Source organism: Chlorocebus sabaeus, chromosome 23 (genome assembly GCF_047675955.1).
Source record: "Chlorocebus sabaeus isolate Y175 chromosome 23, mChlSab1.0.hap1, whole genome shotgun sequence".
NCBI lineage: Eukaryota > Metazoa > Chordata > Mammalia > Primates > Cercopithecidae > Chlorocebus > Chlorocebus sabaeus.
Window position 1 is genome coordinate 39705163 of NC_132926.1, and position 24787 is coordinate 39729949.

Consider the following 24787-nt stretch of genomic DNA (forward strand, 5'->3'; position numbering starts at 1 on the left):
AAAAGAAACAAACAAACAGAAAGCTCTTTTTTTAAAAATGCAGGAGGAGAGATATGCCAGGAAAGGCTACTATTTGACATTAGGCATTCCTGGGATAACTAGGATTTAGCTAACATAAAAATTTCCATGTTTTAAAAAGTATATCTGATTTTAAAATAATACAAATCTGGCTACAGCCCTTACACTGGAAAAATCAATACTCTTTTATTCCTATAAAAACTAGGGCATTAAAACAGAATCCAGGCTAGAAGAGGTGGGCATGCCAGCATCATTTCACCTGTTTTGAATTATGTGGTTAAACCCAACGTGCATTTCCCTAGAGGGGGCACAGATTCTTCTTCCTTCAAGAACATGCTAAACATCCATCTGTCAAAAACAATTTTTGGGTATTGAGGTGCAGAGACAGAGAATAGAACAGACCATCCCTTGGGGTTCCTGACCGTACAGAACAGTTGTGTCTCTGCTAGAGGCATGCACCCATTATCGTTGATCAACAGCCCCCTGCATGACAGGCATGGCCACCCACGCTGGGGACACGGCAGTCCATGTCCTCAAGAAACTCGTCTTCTCCTGGCAGAGCCAGATGCCCAGATAGACCATCCCAAGACAATACCACATTGTGAGAGTAGAATGTTGATGAAAACCAAAACCAAACGCTACAATGAACAATACAGAGTTATGGAAACTGGTGCCATTGAGAGCTGACCTCTGGTACTACCACAGGCACTGGGGGCTTAGCGTGTTTCTCACGTAACACAGCAGCCCCTAGGAGTAGCTTTCTTATATCTGTGTTACTGAGTGACACCTAAGGTCCCCAAGGTAGTGAGGGGCAGAGATGGGATTTGAACACAGTTGCTCTGATTCCAAAGTCCCTGGTCTTTTTATACCAAGCAACATCTTAAGTACCAGTTTTAAAATATCACATTTCCCGATTCTCTTCACTGAATTTTATTTGTACTTCTCATAAGGCAATTACAGGCTGGGCATGGTGGCTCACACCTGTAATCCTAGCACTTTGGGAAGACGAGGCAGACAGATCACTTGAGGTCAGGAGTTTGAGACCAGCCTGGCCAACATGGCGAAATCCTGTCTCTACTAAAAATATAAAAATTAGCTGGGCATGGTGGCAGGTGCCTGTAATCCCAGCTACTTGGGAGGCTGAGGCATGAGAATTGCTTGAATCTGGGAAGCGGAGGTAGCGGTGAGCCGAGATCACGCACTGCATTCCAGCCTGGGAGACACAGCAAGACTCCATCTCAAAACAAACAAACAAACAAACAAACAAACAAACAAATAAATAAGTCAATTACCTTAATCTGAGCATGGAGTCATTTGTGTACTTATCAATTTTACTGAATTATAAACTTCAAAGGCAGGAATGGCATCTCTTTACACATTTTGAGTTTGTGTATAATTGTTTAGATTAGGTGTGCCTCTGGGAGGTGGTGATATAGAAGCAGACACCTGAAAGAAGTGAGAGCAATCCCTGAGGGTATGGGGAAGTAGGAAACCTCCAGGAAGAGGGTACAGCAGATGTGAAGATTCTAGGTTAAGGGACAAGCATGAGAAGCAAGACCTCCACCCCGTCTACCCCTGTCATTCTGTCCTCTTACTTCATATTATTTTTCTTCAAAGCACTTTTCACTATTTGACATTATACTTGTGAGTCTATTTGCTTACTATTTACACCTCCCACCCCCCCAGACTAGACTTTGAGCTTGATAAGGACAAAAACATACTCTGATTTCACCACTGCAGATCTGCATCACCTAGAACAAGTCCGGCCTGTGGAGGGAACTCCATACACGTGTTTAGGGATGTGCAGAGTATTGTCTGTATTTTTAAGTTTGGCTTATTTTCACTAAGCACTTAAGTACGACCACTGAGCTAAGCACTTCATATACATTTCGTTATTTAATCCTCACCAAAAAAACTATTGAGGTAAGTACTATTATCCCAGTTTTACAGAGGGTGAAACTGAAGTCAGTAACTTGATTCAGTCAGTAAGTGATGGAGCTAGAACGCAAACCCAGGTCTGATTCCAAAGCCTGTGCCCTTTAACCAAATATTCTAATCTTGCTAAGCCTACAGTGGCCACCACGGTGTCATATACATGAGAGGTCCCCAACAAATATTCACTGGATTGGAATAAATATATTCAGTACGGAGGAGAGGGCATTCCCAAAGAGGATGTAACCTAGAATTTGGAGATTAGAAGATGCCTCATGCTGGTGTGGAAGCTAAAAGGGACCAGCGTAAAAGAAATGTGGTTAGGGCCGGGCGCGGTGGCTCACGCCTGTAATCCCAGCACTTTGGGAGGCCAAGGCGGGCGGATCACAAGGTCAGGAGATCGAGACCATTCTGGTTAACTCGGTGAAATCCTGTCTCTACTAAAAATACAAAAAATTAGCTGGGTGTGGTGGCGGGCGCCTGTAGTCCCAGCTACTCGGGAGGCTGAGGCAGGAGAATGGCGTGAACTCGGGAGGCGGAGCTTGCAGTGAGCTGAGATCGCACCACTGCACTCCAGCCTGGGCGACAGAGCGAGACTCTGTCTCAAAAAAAAAAAAAAGAAATGTGGTTAGCTGAATGAACGTTTTCCTCCAGAAATTTACCACATAAGCCTTGATGCCTAAGTGCACGGCTCATGTGACAAGGGTACATCCTAAAGGCTCCTGGACTCAGAAAAACTCAAAAGGAAGACATTGGTTTCAATTCAGCTAATAGCATGGAAGGTCTGGCCTCAGAAACTATCATACCATGTGAGGAGGAGGAGTTGCAGTGACAGAAGTTTTTGGTGACTCAAAAGCAGATGCCGAAAAGGGAGAACTGAGTAAAAGAACATGTCAGAGCTTACCCAGGAGACCCTATATCTGGTGGCCTGGAGAGTTTTGGTCTGTTGGAAGATAAATGACAAAGTGGAAGCTCAAATGGTCTTCATCCAGACAGGTTAGATAAAATATCCCACAAAGACTCCCTAGCTTCTTGCTTTGATTTCATGCTTGCTAAGATTGATTCAGTTCCTGGATCTTGAAATTGAGATTCCCAGAATAATCATCACGGTTTCTCCATCCTTCCATTGATAATTTAGCATTCTGTTTATGGCTCAGGGTCTTGCTGCCAGTAGGTGAGTCCCCTAAGCCTGATCAGTGCTGGAGGAACTGGCAAGACAGAGGTTCCTTAGCCAGGGAGTGTGTGAGGGAGGTCTTAGACTAAGGATGCCACAGCATCTGCAGGTCCAGCTCCGCCTTTGCCTCATCTATGGTATGAGGAAAATGATGATTCCTACATGTCCCAGGTATCATGACAATCAGGAGAGATCATGGCTATATAGACAAATCCACTGATCTAGGAGTTCTGGTCACCCCTCAGTAACACATCAATCTTCAGAGGGAAATTAAGACTTTTCCTCACTTTTCATATTGGCACTTATCTAAAGTTCTTTTTTCTTTTCTTTTCTTTTCTTTTTTTTTCTTACCATGGACACAACTTGGGTTTTCCAACAGCCAACCACATTTCCCTACTCACAAACAGCATCCACAGATTTAGCCTAAGCACAGGCATTTGGGTCCCCATGTCCACATTTTGGTCACTTCTTTGAGATCTGTGGTTGACCAACACCCAAGTGCCTTCGTGGGTGCCATTTCATGGAATTCTTCCAACAATCCCCAAAGGTAGTAGGCAAATGGTTACTTCCCATTTTAAGGAAGAGAAAACATTCCAGGAGGCTACACAAGTGACTGGAGGTTCAGGGTCCCAGAAGCCAGTGGAGGTGGAGTTGGAATCAAACCCATGCTGCAATCGCGTGCCTTGGAGCTCTTTTCCTAAAGGACACCATGAGCTACCCAGGTCCTGTCAACACTTAACTCTCTAGACACCAGAAGACCCAGGATATGAATTGAACATCAGAGTATTTATAAGCAAGGGTTCAAATCCTGGTTCTCCTTACCTACCATGGTGCTTTGTACTAATTCTCTAACCTTACTGTTCTCCACTGTAAAACAGAGGTTAAAAAAAATTACACGGCACAATGCTGAGTGACCTAGAAACTACTATCAAGCAGCATTTTTAAACTAGCTAACATTTTTAGAACCTGACAGTGCTCCAGGCACATTCTCATAGAGGATAGCACTAGCTGGGCTCATCCCAGGCTCAAAGTGAGGTGTGTCCAACCTCTGAGCCTACCACAACCCCCTTTTCCTTACTTCTTCTTGTAACTGCCCTGCTGTGTGAGTTATTATCCATCCTTCCAGACCCTCAGCCTCTTGACTACTCTAATAGCAAACACAGTTCCCTATTATATGCTCCAACTCAGGCAAACAAGAGACAGAAAAACACTTGAGAGCCCTCAAAGTCAAGGAGCATCAAGGTGCTGGGAACATGACCCCTTTGACCTAGGTACTGAAATGTAGTAGCCCCTCCCTTCTCTCAACCCCCCAAACAGCTATTCAGACCCAATAGGGGCTTCAACCACATGCAGTTTGGTCTTTAGGGTGCCTGGTTTTTTTTTATTCAACCTCCACACTGTCCAGCACATTGGTCTATCAATGCACCAAGAAGAGGCTGACCTGCCCCCCTCTTCCTTTGAAGCATTTTAAGACAAAATACATTTGATGGATCAGGCAGACTACCCCTCAGACTCTACCTCTGGGCCATTCCAACCTCCATGGTTGCCTCCACTGTGATGTAAGATGGACCCCCGAAGAGGAGCTCATGCACTGGTCCACGGTGGCTGCTCCAGAGACATGTATGTTCAATGACTGCTCCCTCAGAAAATGATACCACCCTGTCTCTCAAAGCATAAAGAGTTGGGAATCATCCTTAATTCCTGCTTCTCCTCAGTCTCTATGCCCACCCCATTTTATGTTGGGTCAACTTTACCTCCAAAATACATCCCAAACCTGCCTAGCTCTCCCCATGTCCACTGCCTCCTCTCTAGGTTCAGCTATCATCAACACTCACCCTGGCTCCTGAGCAGCCCCACAACTGGTCTACCCCTTGACCCTCTGGGTCTCTGTGGCACAGTACTCCTCTTTGTGGGGGTTTGAGAATACAGCTCCATCCACAGACTCCCTTGCAGCTAGGTTGGCCATGTGACCACATACTTGCCAGTAAAATGTGAGTAGAAATGATGCATGCAAAATTTACATCACTTGCTTAAAAGGAAATTGCTTCCCAGAATTTCCTCTCTTGCTCCATTTTTTGTGGGCTGAATGTAGACTTGGAGCTGTGACAGCTCTGACCATACTGGTAGGCACAAAAACTTAAAGGAAGGTGAACAACAGGATGGAAGGAATTTCACTTCCACAATGATCTTGCAGAGTAGAGCTGCTTACTATCCTGGATCTCTCTGGTGTGATGAGAAGAGACTGGAGGATTGTAAGGCAAAAAGCAGATCCATGTAAAGACTATTACAGAAACCCACGCAAGAGATAGGTGCATTGGTAAAGGTGATAGCATTGGAAATGGTGAGATGTGGTCAAATTCCTGATATATTTTGAAGATACAATTAGTTGGGTTTTCTGATAGATTCTACTTTGGGCATGAGAGAAAGAAACAACTGAAAGATGATGCCAGGGTGTTTGGCCTGAGCAACTGGAAGGCTGAATGGCCATGAACTGAGATGGAGGAAAACTGAGGGTAGAGCCTGTATTTGGAGAAAAAGTGAGAGTTAAAATTCGAGCATTCTTAAGAGTGGAGATTACCAGAGCCTGAACTTGGGGTCAAGGCAGACTGGATTCCAGTCCTAACTGACACTCAACCGCATGATCTTGATCAAGTTACTTAAATCCTCTGTGCCTCAGTGGTCTCATCAATAAAACAAAGACTAATAATAGCCTCCATTGCATACAGCTGATATAAGGAGGAAACACGTGCTTTCCAGACTTTCTTTTGTGCTGTTTGATTCTTCAAAAGGGCTCAGAACATTTGAGTTCAGGAAGAAATCTTCCCTCACCTCCATGTCTGCTTATCCCATCTCAAATAACACTAAGCCCCTAAGATTTTGAAAGTAGAGATGTGGCTGTCTGCTGTGGTTTGAGGACAGCTGTGAGGAAGCTTTCAAAGCAGCTGGTAGAGGCATATAACTAGAACATTTTCTTCACCTCAGATTCCTGGCAAAACAAGGCCTGCAGTTAGAAGGGAAAGGTTTTAATTACCAAGCCACCTGTCCAGTCATCTGAAGCCAACCCAGCCCTTGGGCTGGTTCCCTGTGGGCAATGGGGCATTTAGGGGAACCATACTCACAGTCCCTAATGTCTTTCATATTTCATAGCCCTGTATAATCAAGCAGAAAATTAACAGCTCTCAAAAATGCTCCTGTTATTGTTCCTCTTCTCCATTTGTTACTAAGGATAGAGACAGACACTGAGGGTTTAGGTCACAAAAAGCTTGAATTCCATCCTCTCCTTTCATGCGATCAGGATAAAGTGACCTCTAAAACCAAATGACCTTACGTTCTCCAAAGCTAACTATATCCCCCCCCCAGGTCTCCCTCCAAATGGAGATAAGTGGTTTCCAAATTATACATTGTCCATTGACTTTTTTAGACTTATAAATATATGAAAGGTGAGTTGGTTATATTCAAACTTATAAAATAATAATCAAAATTAATAGAAATTCACTGGCACCATGACTCACGCCTATAATCCCAGCACTTTGGGAGGCCGAGGCAGGCAGATCACTTGAGGTCAGGAGTTCCAGACCAGTGTGGCCAACATGGCAAAACCACATCTCTACTAAAAATACAAAAATTAGCCAGGCATACAAGAATGTGCCTGTAATCCCAGCTACTCGGGAGGCTGAGGCAGGAGAACCCCTGAACCCGAGAGGCGGAGGTTACAGTGAGCCAAGAGCGTACCACTGCACACTAGCCTGGGTGACAGAGTGAGACTCTGTCTCAGAAAAAAAATTAATAAAAATTCCTGACTCTCAACTTTAACAAAGAATGAATGAAGCTGAGCATGGTGGCTCACGCCTATAATCCCAGCACTCTGGGAGGCAGAGGCAGACGGATCACCAGGTCAGGAGATCGAGACCATCCTGGCTAACACAGTGAAACCCCGTCTCTACTAAAAATACAAAAAACCAGCCGGGCCTGGTGGCAAGCACCTGTAGTCCCAGCTACTCGGGAGGTTGAGGCAGGATAATGGCGTGAACCCAGGAGGCGGAGCTTGCAGTGAGCCGAGATCACGCCACTGCACTCCAGCCTGGGAGACAGAGCAAGACTCCATCTCAAAAAAAAAAAAAAAAAAGAAAGAAAGAAAGAAAGAAGGAAGAGAAGAAAGAAAAGTAAAAATAATGAGCAATTTTGGGGAGTGCCATTTATTTATGCCATATATGAACACACTTTCCAAACGTGGCTTTATTTTTTAAGGACTAGACAGAGGCCACAGAAGAAAATGAACCCAAGTAGAAGAGGTGTCAGGATTAAACTGCAGAAGGGATGTTCATGATTCATTAAAGCAGTCTCTACTTCTTCTTGGGCCCATCACTAGACTGTATTTCCCACCTTCCTTGCAGTAAGCTGTGGCCATGTGACTGAGTTCTGGCTAGAAATACATGGGCAGAAGTGATGAGTGTCACTTCCAGGTCTGGCCCACTAAAACCTCTCATGTAAAATCTACCATGACTCTTCTGCATGGTCTTAGAAGAAACATGTTGACAATGGTGGCGCCATAAGATGGAAGGAAGCTGGGAGCTTGCACCACTGCTTAGAGGAGAACCACCTGCTGATTAGAACATCCAGTGAGAAATAAACATGCATGTATTAAGCCACCAAAATATGTTAGTAGCAGCTAGGGTTACATTAACTAATATACAGCTCAAATCTTACCTATGCCCTCCATGCCGCCTCACTCTGGCATTTGCAAACACTGAGTTTTCCCAAGACCATGTCAGAGGTTGTAAGTCTAAGTCAATCAACAGACTAATACAATCAACACACTATACTTGTGTTAGCCTTGTCCATCTCACTCTCATGAATTATTTAACTGACAAGTGATATTCTCACTAGGAGTGCATTATTCCGTAAAATAGCATACACCAAAAAAGGCTGTCATTTTTTAATTTTTTTTTTGAGACGGAATCTCGCTTTGTCACCCAGGCTGGAGTGCAGTGGCGTGATCTCAGCTCACTGCAAGCTCCGCCTTCCGGGTTCCCGCCATTCTCCTGCCTCAGCCTCCTGAGTAGCTGGGACTACAGGTGCCCACCACCATGCCCGGCTAATTTTTTGTATTTTTAGTAGAGACGGGGTTTCACTGGGTTAGCCAGGATGGTCTCAATCTCCTGACCTCATGATCCGCCCACCTCGGCCTCCCAAAGTGCTGGGATTACAGGCTTGAGCCATCACGCCCGGCCAGCTGTCATTTTTTTTAAAGGCACAAATTATACTTAGCAAGATACAAGCGCCTAAAGAAATAACAGGCAGAAATTAAACAAACCAATTAGTGTGCCATGGTAGTGTTGCCACAGAGAACGTTCCCTCTACCAACTGGCTGTGAGCTCCATGGGGGCAGGGACGTGCTTCTTCCTGCCACAGGGCTATTCTCTCTGCCTGAAATGCTCTGCCCCTCCTCACCCTCGCCTTCACTGTCTCCTCGGCCTGGTTACTCCTACTCCTCTTTTAGATTTCAGCACAAGAATTCCTCCCAGGTATCTCTGTTTTACTGTATCAGAGCACCGTGTACCTTTCCTTCTGTGCAGTTTTACATTTCTGTGTAAGAATTTCTTCATAGCACCTGTCTATACCTAAAAATATCCTATTTATTTGAACACAGGTTCATTATCTGTCTCCCTACAACCCCGCCAGGGGCCTTGAATCTTTCATTCACAGCTATCTCCCAACCCCTCTTGCAAGAGAAAGTCCTTTTCTTTCTCTTAGGCTGTAAGAGAGGCTGTATAGGCTGTATAAATAAAGGAATGTGTTACATATCTTTATTTCCATTTATTTGATTTTATCCAGTCAGTCCAACCACTAGGTTAACTTTTTTCTATTCATATTTTAACATCACATTATTGAAAGATGGACAGCTGTTAACATAGGTGAGATGAAAAATCATGAATGCTAAAAATACAGAATTTAAAATGTACTCCATCATTTATTCTTATGCCTGAAAAATGTGTATTTAGTGCCTTCTCTGTGCAAGGAACTATTTCAGTTGCCCTAGGGAAATATTAAGATGAATGAAATCAAGTTCCCTGTCCTCAAGCGGTTTACAAATCATGGAGCAGGAAAATATGTTACAACATTAACGCTGAATTTTTCTCTGGGTTTCCATGGCCCTTGCCCTATTCAGTCAGCAGGACTAGTTTGTGTTTCTTGCCTTAGGGAAGGAATGGATGACAAGCAGGAAGAAAATTTCTTTTGAGCTTCAAAGTCTACACCCTGTTGGGAATGGAATGGACTCTGGTAATTAACACTTTGGGGGAAAATACATGATAATATAAGAACAAGGCTTCCTGACCCTACAGGAGATAAAAGTCTCCCACCGAACCTCCAAACAGGATGAACTCCAAGGGAGGGGGAAACAGCAAAAAATTCCAGACAGGTTTTTAAGCTCTGAGAGCTGAGGTGACCCATCCCTGGGGCAACTGTCAAGATCTCAGAAAGGCAGGGCTACATGAAGGCATGGGGGTGCTAGGCAACCATGCAGAGTTCCCTTGCTCCCAGCATGGTGTGGGGGCAGAAGAAGGGTCCCATGGGCCTAAGGGAGATGACAATGCAGGAAAAGCAGAGTTGCAGGACCTAACGAGGTCTTGCAGAGGGAAACAAGGGACAAAGAAGCATACTGTCCAGTCCCTGTGACTAAGGACTGGATAGGGTGATATGCGTTCTAGCAAATAGACAGATGACACCTGAGGACCAGATCCCATCCTGCCTTGGCCCTAATCCTCTAGAATATAGATGCTGCCCTGAGGCAAGGGGAGTAGGGTGGCGAATGGGATGGTATATTCACAGGTAGAAGGGGAGCTCAGAAAAGAAACTTAGTTAAGAAAATTAAATTGACTCTGTGGCACTGGGAGTGGCACCTGCTACACAGATTTGAAGAATTAAGGTTTGTACTAATATAACTGCCAAAGGCATGTTATGATGTGTAAGGACAGCTACGCAGCTGGGGAGCCACAGAAGGCTTCAGGGATGGGTTGAAAGGTGAACAGGGGTCTCTGGCTGTTAAGAATTTTCAGAGATGGAGATAGCAAATAGGGAGGTTGGAGAAAAATGCATTTCAGAAATGAGAAAGCTTAGTCAAGGACACAGGGGCAGGAAAGCTTTGCATACATAAAGCAATAGCTCCTCTGACTTAGCTACAGCTCAGGCTATATGCATGTGGGAGCTCACAATCAGTCACTTAGTTGAGAGCCTTAAGTGACAGACCAAGGAGCCTGGCTACTATGTGGTAGATAATAGGGAATCACTAAAGGTAACTAAGCAGTGGACTGAGACGATCAATGCTGCCTTAAGAATACAGAGCTGTCTGGGCCAGGTGCAGGGGCTCACGTCTGTAATCCGAGCACTTTGGGAGGCCAAGGTGGGCGGATCATGAGGTCAGGAGATCGAGACCATCCTGGCTAACACAGTGAAACCCTGTCTCTACTAAAAAGACAAAACATTAGCTGGGTGTGGTGGCGGGCGCCTGTAGTCCCAGCTACTTGGGAGTCTGAGGCAGGAGAATCGCCTGAACCCAAGAGGTGGAGGTTGCAGTGAGCTGAGATCCCACCACTGCACTCCAGCCTGGGAGACAGAGCGAAACACTGCCTCTCAGAAAAAAAAAAAAGGCAGGGATGGTTCCAAGATGGCTGAATAGGAACAGCTTCAGCCTCCAGCTCCCAGTGTGAGTGACACAGAAGATGGGTGATTTCTGCATTTCCAACTGAGGTACCAGGTTCATCTCACTGGAGCGTGTTGGACAGTGGGTGCAGGACAGTGAGGGCAGCCCAGCGAGCAAGAGCCGAAGCAGGGTGAGCGAGAGCAGAAGCACAGTGAGGCATCGCCTCACCCGGGAAGCGCAAGGGGGAAGGGAATTCCCTTTCCTAGCCAAGGGAAACCGTGACACACAACACCTGGAAAGTCAGGTCACTCCCACCCTAATACTATGCTTTACCAAGGGTCTTAGCAAACGGCACACCAGGAGATTATATCCTGTGCCTGGCTAAGACGGTCCCACGCCCATGGAGCCTCCCTCATTGCTAGCACAGCAGTCTGAGATCTAACTGCAAGGCAACAGTGAGGCTGGGGGAGGGGCGCCCACCATTGCTGAGGCTTGAGTAGGTAAACAAAGCGGCCAGGAAGCTCGAACTGAGTGGAGCCCACCGCAGCCCACTGCCTCTGTAGACTCCATCTCTGGGGACAGGGCATAGCCAAACAAAAGGCAGCAGAACTTCTGCAGATTTAAATGTCCCAGTCTGACAGCTTTGAAGAGAGTAGTGGTTCTCCCAGCACAGAGTTTGAGATCTGAGAATGGAAAGACTCCCTGCTCAAGTGAGTCCCTGACCCCTGAGTAGCCTAACTGGGAGACACCCCCCACTAGGGGCAGAATGACACCTCACACCTCACATGGCCAGGTACACCTCTGAGATGAAGCTTCCAGAGGAACAATCAGACAGCAACATTTGCTGTTCAGCAATATTCACTCTTCTGCAGCCTCTGCTGCTGATACCCAGGCAAACAGGGTCCAGAGTGGACCTCGAGCAAACTCCAACAGACCTGCAGCTGAGGGTCGTGACTGTGAGAAGGAAAACTAACAAACAGAAAGGACATCCACACCAAAACCCCATCTGTACATCACCATCATCAAAGACCAAAGGTAGATAAAACCACAAAGATGGGAAAAAAGCAGTGCAGAAAAGCTGAAAATTCTAAAAATCAGAGCTCCTCTCCCCCTCCAAAGGAATGCAGCTCCTTGCCAGCAATGGAACAAAGCTGGACAGAGAATGACTTTGACGAGTTGAGAGAAGAAGGCTTCAGACGATCAAACTTCTCCGAGCTAAAGAAGGAAGTTCGAACCCATCTCAAAGAAGCTAAAAACCTTGAAAAAAGATCAGACGAATGGCTAACTAGAATAACCAATGTAGAGAAGACCTTAAATGACCCGATAGAGCTGAAAACCATGAAACAAGAACTATATAACAAATGTACAAGCTTCAGTAACCAATTCAATCAACTGGAAGAAAGGGTATCAGTGATTGAAGATCAAATGAATGAAATGAAGCAAGAAGAGAAGTTTAGAGAAAAAAGAGTAAAAAGAAATGAACAAAGCCTCCAAGACATGTGGGACTATGTGAAAAGACCAAATCTATGTCTGATTGGTGTACCTGAAAGTGACAGGGAGAATGGAACCAAGTTGCAAAACACTCTGCAGGATATTATCCAGAACTTCCCCAACCTAGCAAGGCAGGCCAACATTCAAATTCAGGAAATTCAGAGAATGCCACAAAGATACTCCTCAAGAAGAGGAACTCCAAGACACATAATTGTCAGATTCACCAAAGTTGAAATGAAGGGAAAAAATGTTAAGGGCAGCCAGAAAAAAAGCTCGGGTTACCCACAAAGTGAAACCCATCAGACTAACAGCGGATCTCTTGGCAGAAACTCTACAAGCCAGAAGAGAGTGGGGGCCAATATTCAACATTCTTAAAGAAAAGAATTTTCAACCCAGAATTTCATATCCAGCCAAACTAAGTTTCATAAGTGAAGGAGAAATCAAATCCCTTACAGACAAGCAAATGGTTAGAGATTTTGTCACCACCAGGCCTGCCCTACAAAAGCTCCTGAAGGAAGCACTAAACATGGAAAGGAACAACCGGTACCAGCCACTGCAAAAACATGCCGAAATGTAAAGACCATCGATGCTAGGAAGAAACTGCATCAACTAACAAGCAAAATAACCAGCTAACATCATAATGACACAATCAAGTTCACACATAACAGTATTAACCTTAAATGTAAATGGGCTAGATGCTCCAATTAAAAAACACAGACTGGCAAATTGGATAAAGAGTCAAGACCCATCAGTTTGCTGTATTCAGGAGACCCATCTCACATGCAGAGACACACACAGGCTCAAAATAAAGGGATGGAGGAAGATCTACTAAGCAAATGGAAGATTAAAAAAGGCAGGGGTTGCAATACTAGTCTCTGATAAAACAGACTTTAAACCATCAAAGATCAAAAGAGACAAAGAAGACCATTGCATAATGGTAAAGGGATCAATTCAATAAGAATAGCTAACCTAAATATATACGCACCTAATACAGGAGCACCCAGATTCATAAAGCAAGTCCTTAGAGACTTACAAAGAGACTTAGACTCCCATACAATAATAATGGGAGACTCAACACCCCACTGTCAACATTAGACAGATCAATGAGACAGAAAGTTAACAAGGATATCCAGGAATTGAACTCAGCTCTGCACCAAGTGGACCTAACAGACATCTACAGAACTCTCCACCCCAAATCAACAGAATACACATTGTTCTCAGCACCACATTGCACTTATTCCAAAATTGACCACATAGTTGGAAGTAAAGCACTCCTCAGCAAATGTTAAAGAACAGAAATTATAACAAACTGTCTCTCAGACCACAGTGCAATCAAATAAGAACTCAGGATTAAGAAACTCAATCAAAACCGCTCAACTACATGGAAACTGAAAAACCTGCTCCTGAATGACTACTGGATACATAACGAAATGAAGGCAGAAATGAAGATGTTCTTTGAAACCAATGAGAACAAAGATACAAAATACCAGAATCTCTGGGACGCATTTAAAGCAGTGTGTAGAGGGAAATTTATAGCACTAAATGCCCACAAAAGAAAGCGGGAAAGATATAAAATTGACACCCTAACATCAGAATTGAAAGAACTAGAGAAGCAAGAGCAAACACATTCAAAAACTAGCAGAAGGCAAGAAATAACTAAGATTAGAGCAGAACTGAAGGAGATACAGACACAAAAAACCCTTCAAAAAATCAATGAATCCAGGAGCTGGATTTTTGAAAAGATCAACAAAATTGATAGACTGCTAGCAAGACTAATAAAGAAGAAAAGAGAGAAGAATCAAATAGACACAATAAAAAATGATGAAGGGGATATCACCACCGATCCCACAGAAATACAAACTACCATAAAAGAATACTATAAACACCTCTATGCAAATAAACTAGAAAACCTAGAAGAAATGGATAAATTTCTGGACACACACACTCTCCCAAGACTAAACCAGGAAGAAGTTGAATCCCTAAATAGACCAATAACAGGCTCTGAAATTGAAGCAATGATTAATAGCCTACCAACCAAAAAAAGTCCAGGACCAGACGGATTCACAGCCAAATTCTACCAGATGTACAAGGAGGAGCTGGTACCATTCCTTCTGAAACTATTCCAATCAATAGAAAAAGAGGGAATCCTCCCTAACTCATTTTATGAGGCCAACATCATCCTGATACCAAAGCCTGGCAGAGACACAATAAAAAAAGAGAATTTCAGACCAATATCCCTGATGAATATCAATGCAAAAATCCTCAATAAAATACTGGTAAACCAAATTCAGCAGCACATCAAAAAGTTTATCCACCATGATCAAGTGGGCTTCATCCCTGGGATGCAAGGCTGGTTCAATATACACAAATCAATAAACGTATCCAGCATATAAACAGAACCAAAGACAAAAACCACATGATTATCTCAATAGATGCAGAAAATGCCTTTGACAAAATTCAACAGCCTTTCATGCTAAAAACTCTCAATAAATTCGGTATTGATGGACCATATCTCAAAATAGTAAGAGCTATTTATGACAAACCCACAGCCAATATCATACTGAATGGGCAAAAACTGGAAGCATTCCCCTTGAAAACTGGCACATGACAGGGATGCCCTCTCTCACCACCCTATTCAACATAGTGTTGGAAGTTCTGGCCAGGGCAATCAGGCAAGAGAAAGAAATAAAAGGTATTCAATTAGGAAAAGAGGAAATCAAATTGTCCCTGTTTGCAGACGACATGATTGTATATTTAGAAAATCCAATCGTCTCAGCCCAAACTCTCCTTAAGCTGATAAGCAACTTCAGCAAAGTCTCAGTGTATAAAATCAATGTGCAAAAATCACAAGCATTCTTATACACTAATAACAGACAAACAGAGAGCCAAATCATGAGTGAACTCCCATTCACAATTGCTTCAAAGAGAATAAAATACCTAGGAATCCAACTTACAAGGGATGTCAAGGACCTTTTCAAGGAGAACTATAAACCACTATTCAACGAAGTAAAAGAGACACAAACAAATGGAAGAACATTCCATGCTCATGGATAGGAAGAATCAATATCATGAAAATGGCCATACTGCCCAAGGTAATTTATATATTCAATGCCATCCTCATTAAACTACCAATGACTTTCTTTATAGAATTGGAAAAAACTGCTTTAAAGTTCATATGGAACCAAAAAAGAGCCTGCATTGCTAAGACAATCCTAAGACAAAAGAACAAAGCTGGAGGCATCATGCTACCTGACTTCAAACTATACAACAAGGCTACAGTAAGCAAAACAGCATGGTACTGGTACCAAAACAGAGGTATAGACCAATGGAACAGAATAGAGCCCTCAGAAATAATACCACACATCTACAACCATCTGATCTTTGACAAACCTGATAAAAACAAGAAATGGGGAAAGGATTCCCTATTTAATAAATGGTGCTGGGAAAACTGGATAGCCATAAGTAGAAAGCTGAAACTGGATCCCTTCCTTATACCTTATACAAAAATTAATTCAAGATGGATTAGAGACTTAAATGTTAGACCTGAAACCATAAAAACCCTAGAAGAAAACCTAGGCAATACCATTCAGGACATAGGCATGGGCAAGGACTTCATGTCTAAAACACTAAAAGTAATGGCAACAAAAGCCAAAATTGACAAATGGGATCTAATTAAACTAAAGAGCTTCTGCACAGCAAAAGAAACTACCATCAGAGTGAACAGGCAACCCACAGAACGGGAGAAAATTTTTGCAATCTACTCATCTGACAAAGGGCTAATATCCAGAACCTACAAAGAACTCAAACAAATTTACAAGAAAAAAACAAACAACCCTATCAAAAAGTGGGCAAAGGATATGAACAGACACTTCTCAAAAGAAGACATTTATGCAGCCAACAGACACATGAAAAGATGCTCATCATCACTAGCCATCAGAAAAATGCAAATCAAAACCACAATGAGATACCATCTCACACCAGTTAGAATGGCAGTCATTAAAAAGTCAGGAAACAACAGGTGCTGGAGAGGATATGGAGAAATAGGAAAACTTTTACACTGTTGGTGGGACTGTAAACTAGTTCAACCATTGTGGAAGACAGTGTGGTGATTCTTCAAGGATCTAGAACTAGAAATACCATTTGACCCAGCCATCCCATTACTGGGTATATACCCAAAGGATTATAAATCATGCTGCTATAAAGACACATGCACACATATGTTTATTGAGGCACTATTCACAATAGCAAAGACTTACAACCAACCCAAATGTCCATCAATGACAGACTGGATTAAGAAAATGTGGCACATATACACCATGGAATACTATGCAGCCATAAAAAAAGGATGAGTTCATGTCCTTTGTAGGGACATGGATGCAGCTGGAAACCATCATTCTCAGCAAACTATCACAAGAACAGAAGACCAAACACCACGTGTTCTCACTCATTGGTGGGAACTGAACAATGAGAACACTTGGACACAGGAAGGGGAACATCACACACCGGGGTCTGTTGTGGGGTGGGGGGAGGGGGGAGGGATAGCATTAGGAGATATATCTAATGTAAATGACAAGTTAATGGGTGCAGCACACCAACATGGCACATGTATACACATGTAACAAACCTGCACGTTGTGCACATGTACCCTAGAACTTAAAGTATAATAAAAAAATGATAATAAAAAAACAGAGCTGTCAAGAGTTGGAGGAAAGAGAATGAAGGAGAGGGTGACAGCCCAGGCACTAAGACATAAGGGACTGGAAATGCAATTGGAGCTATAGGAATGGACAGAAAGAGGCTGATGGAGACAGGGCTGGGCATCCTTGGCAAGAACTAACGTCAGGGTACAGGGAGGACAGATTTAATGGTGAATGCTTCTAAAGTTACAAGGATGAGGAGGTGGGGAAAAGGCAAGGTTTAGACCTGAAGTAGAATATGTCAGTTGGAAATATGGACCTGGACTTCAGAAAGAGAGAGAGTAATATCAACAGTTGACATTTGTTGTCAGAGCTAGAATAATTTTTTTTGAGAGAAAGGGTCTTGCTATATTGCCCAGTCTGGCCTCAGACTCCTGGGTTCAAGCTATCCTCCTGCTCCAGAATTACAAGTCACCGGGCTATAGGCACACACCAGAGTTGGAAGGAATTTTAAAGATCCCCTACACCACTACTTCTCAAACCTTAAAAGTGTACATATGAATGTCACTTCAATAAAAAACGTAATAAATTCCCCCCAAAAAAGTATGTCCATCACTGGGGATCTTCTAAAAATGCAGATTCTCATTCAGGAGGTATAGGATGGGGTCTGAGATCCTGTATTTCTAACAATTCTCAGGCATGCTGAGGCTGCAGTCCAGAGACCACACTTTAAAGAGCAAAGGAGCAGACCAGTATTTCCCCAAGTATAACATGGATGTGTTTGAGAGCACACATGAGGATTTCAGGTGGTTCACAGACATTGTATTTAAAGATCTATTCAATATTTGCTTATAATAGTGATGTGAAGTTTTCTTTAAATGTATTTAAGTATTAAAAAGTTAATTTGGAAAAATATTAAATAAATAACAATGGAGGAGGCAGGTGCTGGTGGCAGAAATTGGGCAGGTGGCCTGCAATTAGGAAAGTCCAGGGCATACTTGTAGGAAGAGGGGAAAAATTTTACCCTCCTCAGGGTAAAATCCAGTTTAGAGTAAGTAGTGGTGATGCAAGAGGAAAAAATGCTGCATGATGGAACAAGGTGACTAACAGAGAAGGTGACTGAGCATTTCCGGAGCCTGTGAGCATTTCCGGAGCTGTGAGCCCAGCACTGTATTGTAGTGTCATTTACTCTTCATGACTCTATAGATAGGTGTATTGTTACCATGATCCTAATGAGGACACTGTGGCTCAGAGAGGTCACCCTAGGTCGCACACCCTGAGCATCTGTAAGTATCAGGGCCAAGAATTGAATCCAAGTCTGTGTGACTCCAGAGCTACATGCTTAACCTCTCTCTCAATTACCCTATTCAGCAAGCTGGAGACTTACACAAAATTCTCTTTTCAATGCTGCTGCTGCTGCTATTTTTCTACTAAGGCAGCTCGTTGTAGCTTTTTTTTTTTTTTTCCCCAGACAGAATCTTGCTCTATCACCCAGGCTGGAATGCAGTGGCACAATCTCAGCTCACTGCAACCTCCACCTCCCGGGTTCAAGTGATTCTTGTGCCTCAGCCTCTGGAGTAGCCGGGATTAAAGAAGTACACCACCATGTCCAGCCGATTTTTGTATTTTTAGTAGAGATGAGGTTTTGCCATGATGGCTAGGCTGGTTTTGAACTCGTGGCCTCAGGAGATCCACCTGCCTCAACCTCTCAAAGTGCTGGGATTACAGGTGTGAGGCACTATGTCCGGCCAACTTTTTTGCGTTAATGTCAGCAAGAATTGTGTGAATTCAAATTCATTGAATTGTTTTGTAAATCAGGTATTATCATTCCCATTTTCTTTCTTTTTTTGAAACGGAGTCTCACTCTGTCGCCCAGGCTGGACTGCAGTGGCGCCATCTAAGCTCACGGCAAGCTCCGCTTCCCAGGTTCACACCATTCTCCTGCCTCAGCCTCCCAAGTAGCTGGGACTACAGGCGCCCGCCACCACGTCCGGCTAATTTTTTTGTATTTTTAGTAGAGACAGGGTTTCACCATGTTAGCCAGGATGGTCTCGATTTCCTGACCTTGTGATCCACCCACCTCGGCCTCCCAAAGTGCTGGGATTACAGGCGTGAGCCACCGCGCCCAGCCTATCATTCACATTTTCAAGATGACAAACTGAGGCTTACCAGGGTTACACAGTCGGGATTCAACACTTGGGTCTCTCTGACTCCAGGTTCAAGGCTTTTCCAACAAGCCCACCCCAACCCTGCTCCTCTTTGTGTGTGACCATTGCTAACAAACAGACTTTCCTCCCCAGGCTGGAGCAACTTCCTATCATTTGCCAAACACATGCTCCCCACCTTGCTCTCTGCCCTGGTGGACACATGAGACCATTTAAACCAATTCAGAGTTTAACCTATAATCTTGGTGTCAGTTGGTGGCTAATAGCTGCCTTGTAGGTTTAATAAGTGCACCAGATCTCCGGCAGGTGCAGACAAGCCACAAAGAAACTCACTCTGAATCTCTGCATGCTGGAACCGTCCCTAGATTACAAACTAAACTGCATGTAGTGGTGCCATCAGGCAAGGCTCTTAGTTTTGTCAGGAATGCTACGAAGACTTTTTACAAAACCAACCTTTGTTTCAGATGTTACAAAAAGGAAAGGTACTGTAAATAACTCTCATATGGGGCTGATCAATTGCTCTTCGAAACCAAGATCTATTCATACAGCATTATAACCAAAACCTGAAATACTGTTATTTTGCAAGGAGAGGGTATTCTAGAAGCGAGGATTTAAGTATCAGACAAATAAGATTTACTCCAGATTCTAGTCGAAATCCCCTTTAATTCATATTAAACATGGTATTTTAAGCCATCACTAATTTTCCCTTCAAACAGGACTTCCATCTAGAAGCCAGGCCTTCTGATTTCCCTTTCTCATCGATTCCCACGGCTCCCCTCCCTTTCCAGGCTTCCAGGCTACTTTACACAAATGCTTTCATCTACATGAGTGGCTTTCCTGTTCAATGCATCATGACATTAGCATGGTTCTTCCCATCATTTTCCATCTGGACCCCACTCACCGAACAAAGTCTGCTCATCACTCATAGTCACACACAGTCTGCAGGAGTGAGAGTAACATGGCGTCATGAAGGGACTGGCCAGGACACAGATAACCCAAATCCTACCACAAATCAGCCACCCTTCCCCAGGAGGTCCCAAGGGAAAGGGGTGCAAGGAGGACAGAGCAAGGCAAAGCAACAGCTTATTATTGGCTGGTTGGCCTCTGACTCCGAGTAGAACCCCAGCAACATTGGCTGGGCTGTGAGCTCCCTCACTGGAGCTAGCAAGGCTTGAGTGCCCCGAGGGGTGTTCTTGAATGTTCAACCCCAGACCCAAGTCTGTGCCTCCACCCAGAGCCAGCCACCACAACACACTAGCAAGGAGAAGAACAAGCAAGACAAATGGGGCAACAGACCCAATGCCTAGAACGGAGTAAACCTAGGCCACTCCCCAAGTCCTCTCCGGTAGAAGGAAAGAAAGGGCGGACACTGGAGGGAATTAATGGAAATGAATGAACAGACAGACAACATGACAAGGGAGCAAAAAAAGAACCGTCAGGCCTTCTTCTCTCAATGGGGCAGGCCTCAGTTCAAGTTATTTCTCAGCCTCCTGGGAAGGAGGGCAGACAGGGCAAAAATAGGCCCTATCTCTTACCCTCAGAAGCAGAGAGTGAGGAGACAGCAGGAGAGAGAGGTCCCTGGAGGGAACAGGAGTCCAGTGCTTAGGGGTCTGGCCACACAAAAGCAGAGTGAGAAAGACTCCACAAGGCTGTGCATCCAAGGCTGTGGAGCCGAATGCTCCATCCACCTCCCCCAGCCTCCTCAACACAGGCGCACATTCTTACCCACACCTGTGGGCTGTGGCAACACTTCCTCAATTCCACACCGAGAAGGGACCAGCTGGGAAGGTAAGGTGCTGAGAGAGACCTCAGACTCGTTCTCCCAGAGAGCTGTGTCACATAGCCATCTATGCTTCTAAACCTCGTTGTTTTGGTTTTATTTTTATCTTTTTCAGCTTTATTGAGGTATAACCGTTAAAATTGTATAAATTTAAAGAGTATAATGTAATGATTTGATATATGTATCTATTGTAAATTGATTACCCCAATCAAATTAATTAACATATTCATCACCTTTTTTTTTTTTTTTTTAATGAGGTTTAAGGTTTACTCTTGGCACATTTCAAGTATACAATACAGTATGATTAACTATAGTCACATCAGGCTGTACATCAGTGCCTCAGAATCTGTTCATCCTATGACTGAAAGTTTGTACCCTTTGACCAACATCTCCCCGTATCCCCTGCCCCCCACCCAGCCCCTGGCAAATGCTTTTCTACTGTTTCTATGAGTTTGAATTTTTTTGTCCTAAAATTTAAGTTTTTCCTACAGGTTTGCCCAAAAGGCTAACTGAACAAAAAGAACCTGGAAGGGGCTCAGCCATGTTCCCTCCACCAGCTTCCTGATTACACGGCATTTTCGTCAAGCAAAACCCAGGTACTCCGCGATGCTGGGCAGAAGGTGGCAAGCGTAGTGGGTAAGAACCCAGGTTCTGAGTCAGATGGCCAGGGGGAGTCACATGCCAGCTCTGCCACTTACTATCTGGTGACCTTGGGCAAGTTAGTAAACCCATCAGTGTCCTCATCTATGAAACAGGCAGAGCAATAGTGGCAACCTCAGAGTTGGGTGTGAAGCTCAGATGAGACAATTCATGTAAAACACTGAGCACAGTGCCGGGCACATAGTGAGTATGCAGTAAAAGCTGGCAGCCGCGATGATGATGGTGTCACTGTTATTATTATCATATTATCACTACTACTATAAGAATAATAGGCTGGGCACAGTGGCTCACGCCTGTAATCCCAGCACTCTGGGAGGCTGAGGCGGGCAGATCATGAGTTCAGGAGATCAAGACCATCCTGGCTAACATGGCGAAACCCCGTCTCTAATAAAAATACAAAAAATTAGCCAGGCGCAGTGGCGGGCACCTGTAGTCCCAGCTACTCGGGAGACTGAGGCAGGAGAATGGCGTGAACCCGGGAGGTGGAGCTTGCAGTGAGCTGAGATCATGCCACTGCACTCCAGCCTGGGTGAGAGAGCGAGATTCCATCTCAAAAAAAAAAAAAAAGAAAAAAAAGAATAATAATAGCATCATAGCATCAATATTGACCTGTGTTGTCAGAGCGGGATGGAATTTTAAAGATCCCCAAACCAGTGGTCCCCAACCTTTTTGGCACCAAGGGCCAGTTTTGTGAAAGACAATTTTTCCAAGGTCCAGGGGTCAGGGGGATGGTTTTGAGACGATTCAAGTGCATTACATTTATTGAGCACCTTATTTCTATCATTATTACATCGTAACATATTAATGAAATAATTATACAACTCACCATAATACAGAATCAATAGGAGCCCTGAGTTTGTTTTCCTGCAACTAGATGGTTCCATCTGGCGGTGATGGGAGACAGTGACAGATCATCAGGCATTAGATTCTCAGAAGGAGCACAACCTAGATCCCTTGTATGAGCAGCTCACAACAGGAATCTAATGCCACAAGATCCCACAAGAATCTAATGCCACTGCTGATCTGACCGGAGGCGGGGCACAGGTGTTAATGTTCACCTGCCCACTGCTCATTTTCTGCTGTGTGCCCGGTTCCTAACAGGGTCTGCAGCCCAGGGTCTGGGGACCCCTGCCCTAGACCGCTGCTTCTCAAACCTTATTCCAGCTTCACTCTGGACCGCCATGGCTTCTAGAGGGCAATGAAGTGTCCGCTTTCCAGCTTGTTCCTTTTGCTTCTCTGCAACTGCTGACCCTTGTCCACCAAGGTGCATTCAAAGTCTTTCCTCACATCACCAGATTCTCACACACGCCGTGTTTGGGGCAAGGTTAATGGGCGACAGGAGCTCTTCATTGTGAAGACCACAAATAGTTAACCAAATGCCCAACTCACCTCTTTCTCTCCCCACCTCCACTGCATTATAGGAATTTATCTGAAGGGAAAACATGGATTTGCTCAGCCTTCTTCTAGTTCATTTACTCATACTCCTACCTCCAATAAATGCTCTGGTAGTTGTTACCATATTTGAAGAAACGCTACAAGCAGAATTGTTAAAAATAGTAACAGAACAGCGATTTGTACCTTAAACAAATCATTCCAACAGATGGGACTTAAAGCATTTATTATCCCTCTCTGGTCTGGGACTTTTCAAACACTGCATTTCCAGCCGGCCAGACTGGGAGCTATTTGATAGTACCTCTCTGACCAATTACATACTAATTAAAAGACTTCAGTGTGGGCTGGAGGGAGCAGCTTTGCATATGGACTTTAATTACTGGGCTCCAGTTTTGCCAAGAAAACACAAAGGGCTTTTCTGGCTGGATGCTGAGGCTTAGAATGAACATATGGCTTGTGTGGGAGGGGAGGGTTGAGAGTGTAATCCTAAACAGGAAGTGGAGTATTTCCCCCCCTGTAATCTCCTGGAAGTAACTATGTACCAGGGTCATCCAAAATCCCTGATTCAGTGCCTGGAACAAAGGGCACCCTGAGCGGGCAGTGAGCTGCCACTCTGGACCTGTCATTCAATCCTGGGGCCATCTCTGGATCAGGATTCTTTCTTGCCCCTCTGGCCTTTTCCTGTTGTTTTTTGGATCAGAACCTCATGTCTCTTCCCAGGTTTCACAGTATTAATTTTTGGCTCCCCAGAATCCATTTCCCTGTCTCCTAGTTATGTCATCCCAGACTCCCCAATGCTCAAGGCTCAGGCAGGGCTACACCTCGGGCTCCAGGGAGGAGCATGTGGCCCGGTACTGATCATTTTAATCCCTCTGGCCAGAGTGTTTGGTTCAAGGATAAGTGTTCACCCTGAACCAATACAATCAGCATGACTCTCAGGACGTGTGTGGGAGCTCACACTTGGGTAGATGTTTCTCTGTGCAATTTGGGGACTGAAAAGTGATGACTGGAGCTGTGGCAGTCATCTTGCTGCCATAGGGAAGAGCAGACCTGAAAATGGAGACAACCCACGGAAAGGGAGGAGACACACACACACAAGCACTGGAATAGCATCTGAGGTCCCAGATTAAGCTATTGCTGAATGAATCCACTCACAACTTTTCGGTATTGTAAGACAATGAATTCCTCTTATGCTTAAGCTGGCTTCAGTTAGGTTTTCTGTCCATCTGCAACTAAAATCATCCTATCTGGTAGTAATAAGATCTGGTAGCAATAAGGGAGGCAGAAGTTAAAACAACAACTGTTGAACCTAACAGAGATTCAGCCTACCAAGAACACACTTGCTACAGCCTCTGTGGAGCCATAGAGACCTCGGCCAGAATCAAAGAATTCTAGAGGTGGAAGAGACCTTGGAGACAACGCATCCTGTTCAACCACCATTGCTGACTTTCTTTCTCTAAGTGGGTCTGTACCTGGAGGTCCAGGGAGGAAGGACGGCACTTAGTAAGCAAGAAGCAAACTCTTCTTCCCCTTGCTGCCTCAATGCCTTGTATGAGGCTGTTGCTCAATAAAACCTTTTTGCCTGAACATTACAGACCCAGTCACCAATAACCAACATCTCTCTCAAACATGCAGCTAGTAAGCAGCCTGCATTTTTTTCTTTCTTTCTTTTTTTTTGACAGTATCTCACTCTGTCACCCAGGCTGGAGCTCAGTGCTGAGATCTCAGCTTAGTGCAACCTCTTCCTCGTGGGTTCTAGCTATTCTCATGCCTCAGACTCCTGAGTAACTGGGATTACAGGCACATACCACCATGCCCGGCTAATTTTTGTATTTTTAGTAGAGACGGGTTTTCACCATGTTGGCCAGGCTGATCTCAAACTCCTGACCTCAGGTG

At 44.3% G+C, this 24787-nt stretch overlaps 1 long non-coding RNA gene across 2 annotated transcripts in view; it reads right to left on the reverse strand.

Moving 5' to 3' along the window:
* LOC103244713 (uncharacterized) overlaps nucleotides 1–24787 on the reverse strand; it is a 301134-nt gene that overhangs the window by 211798 nt on the left and 64549 nt on the right. The gene's annotated exons all lie outside the window — the stretch shown is intronic.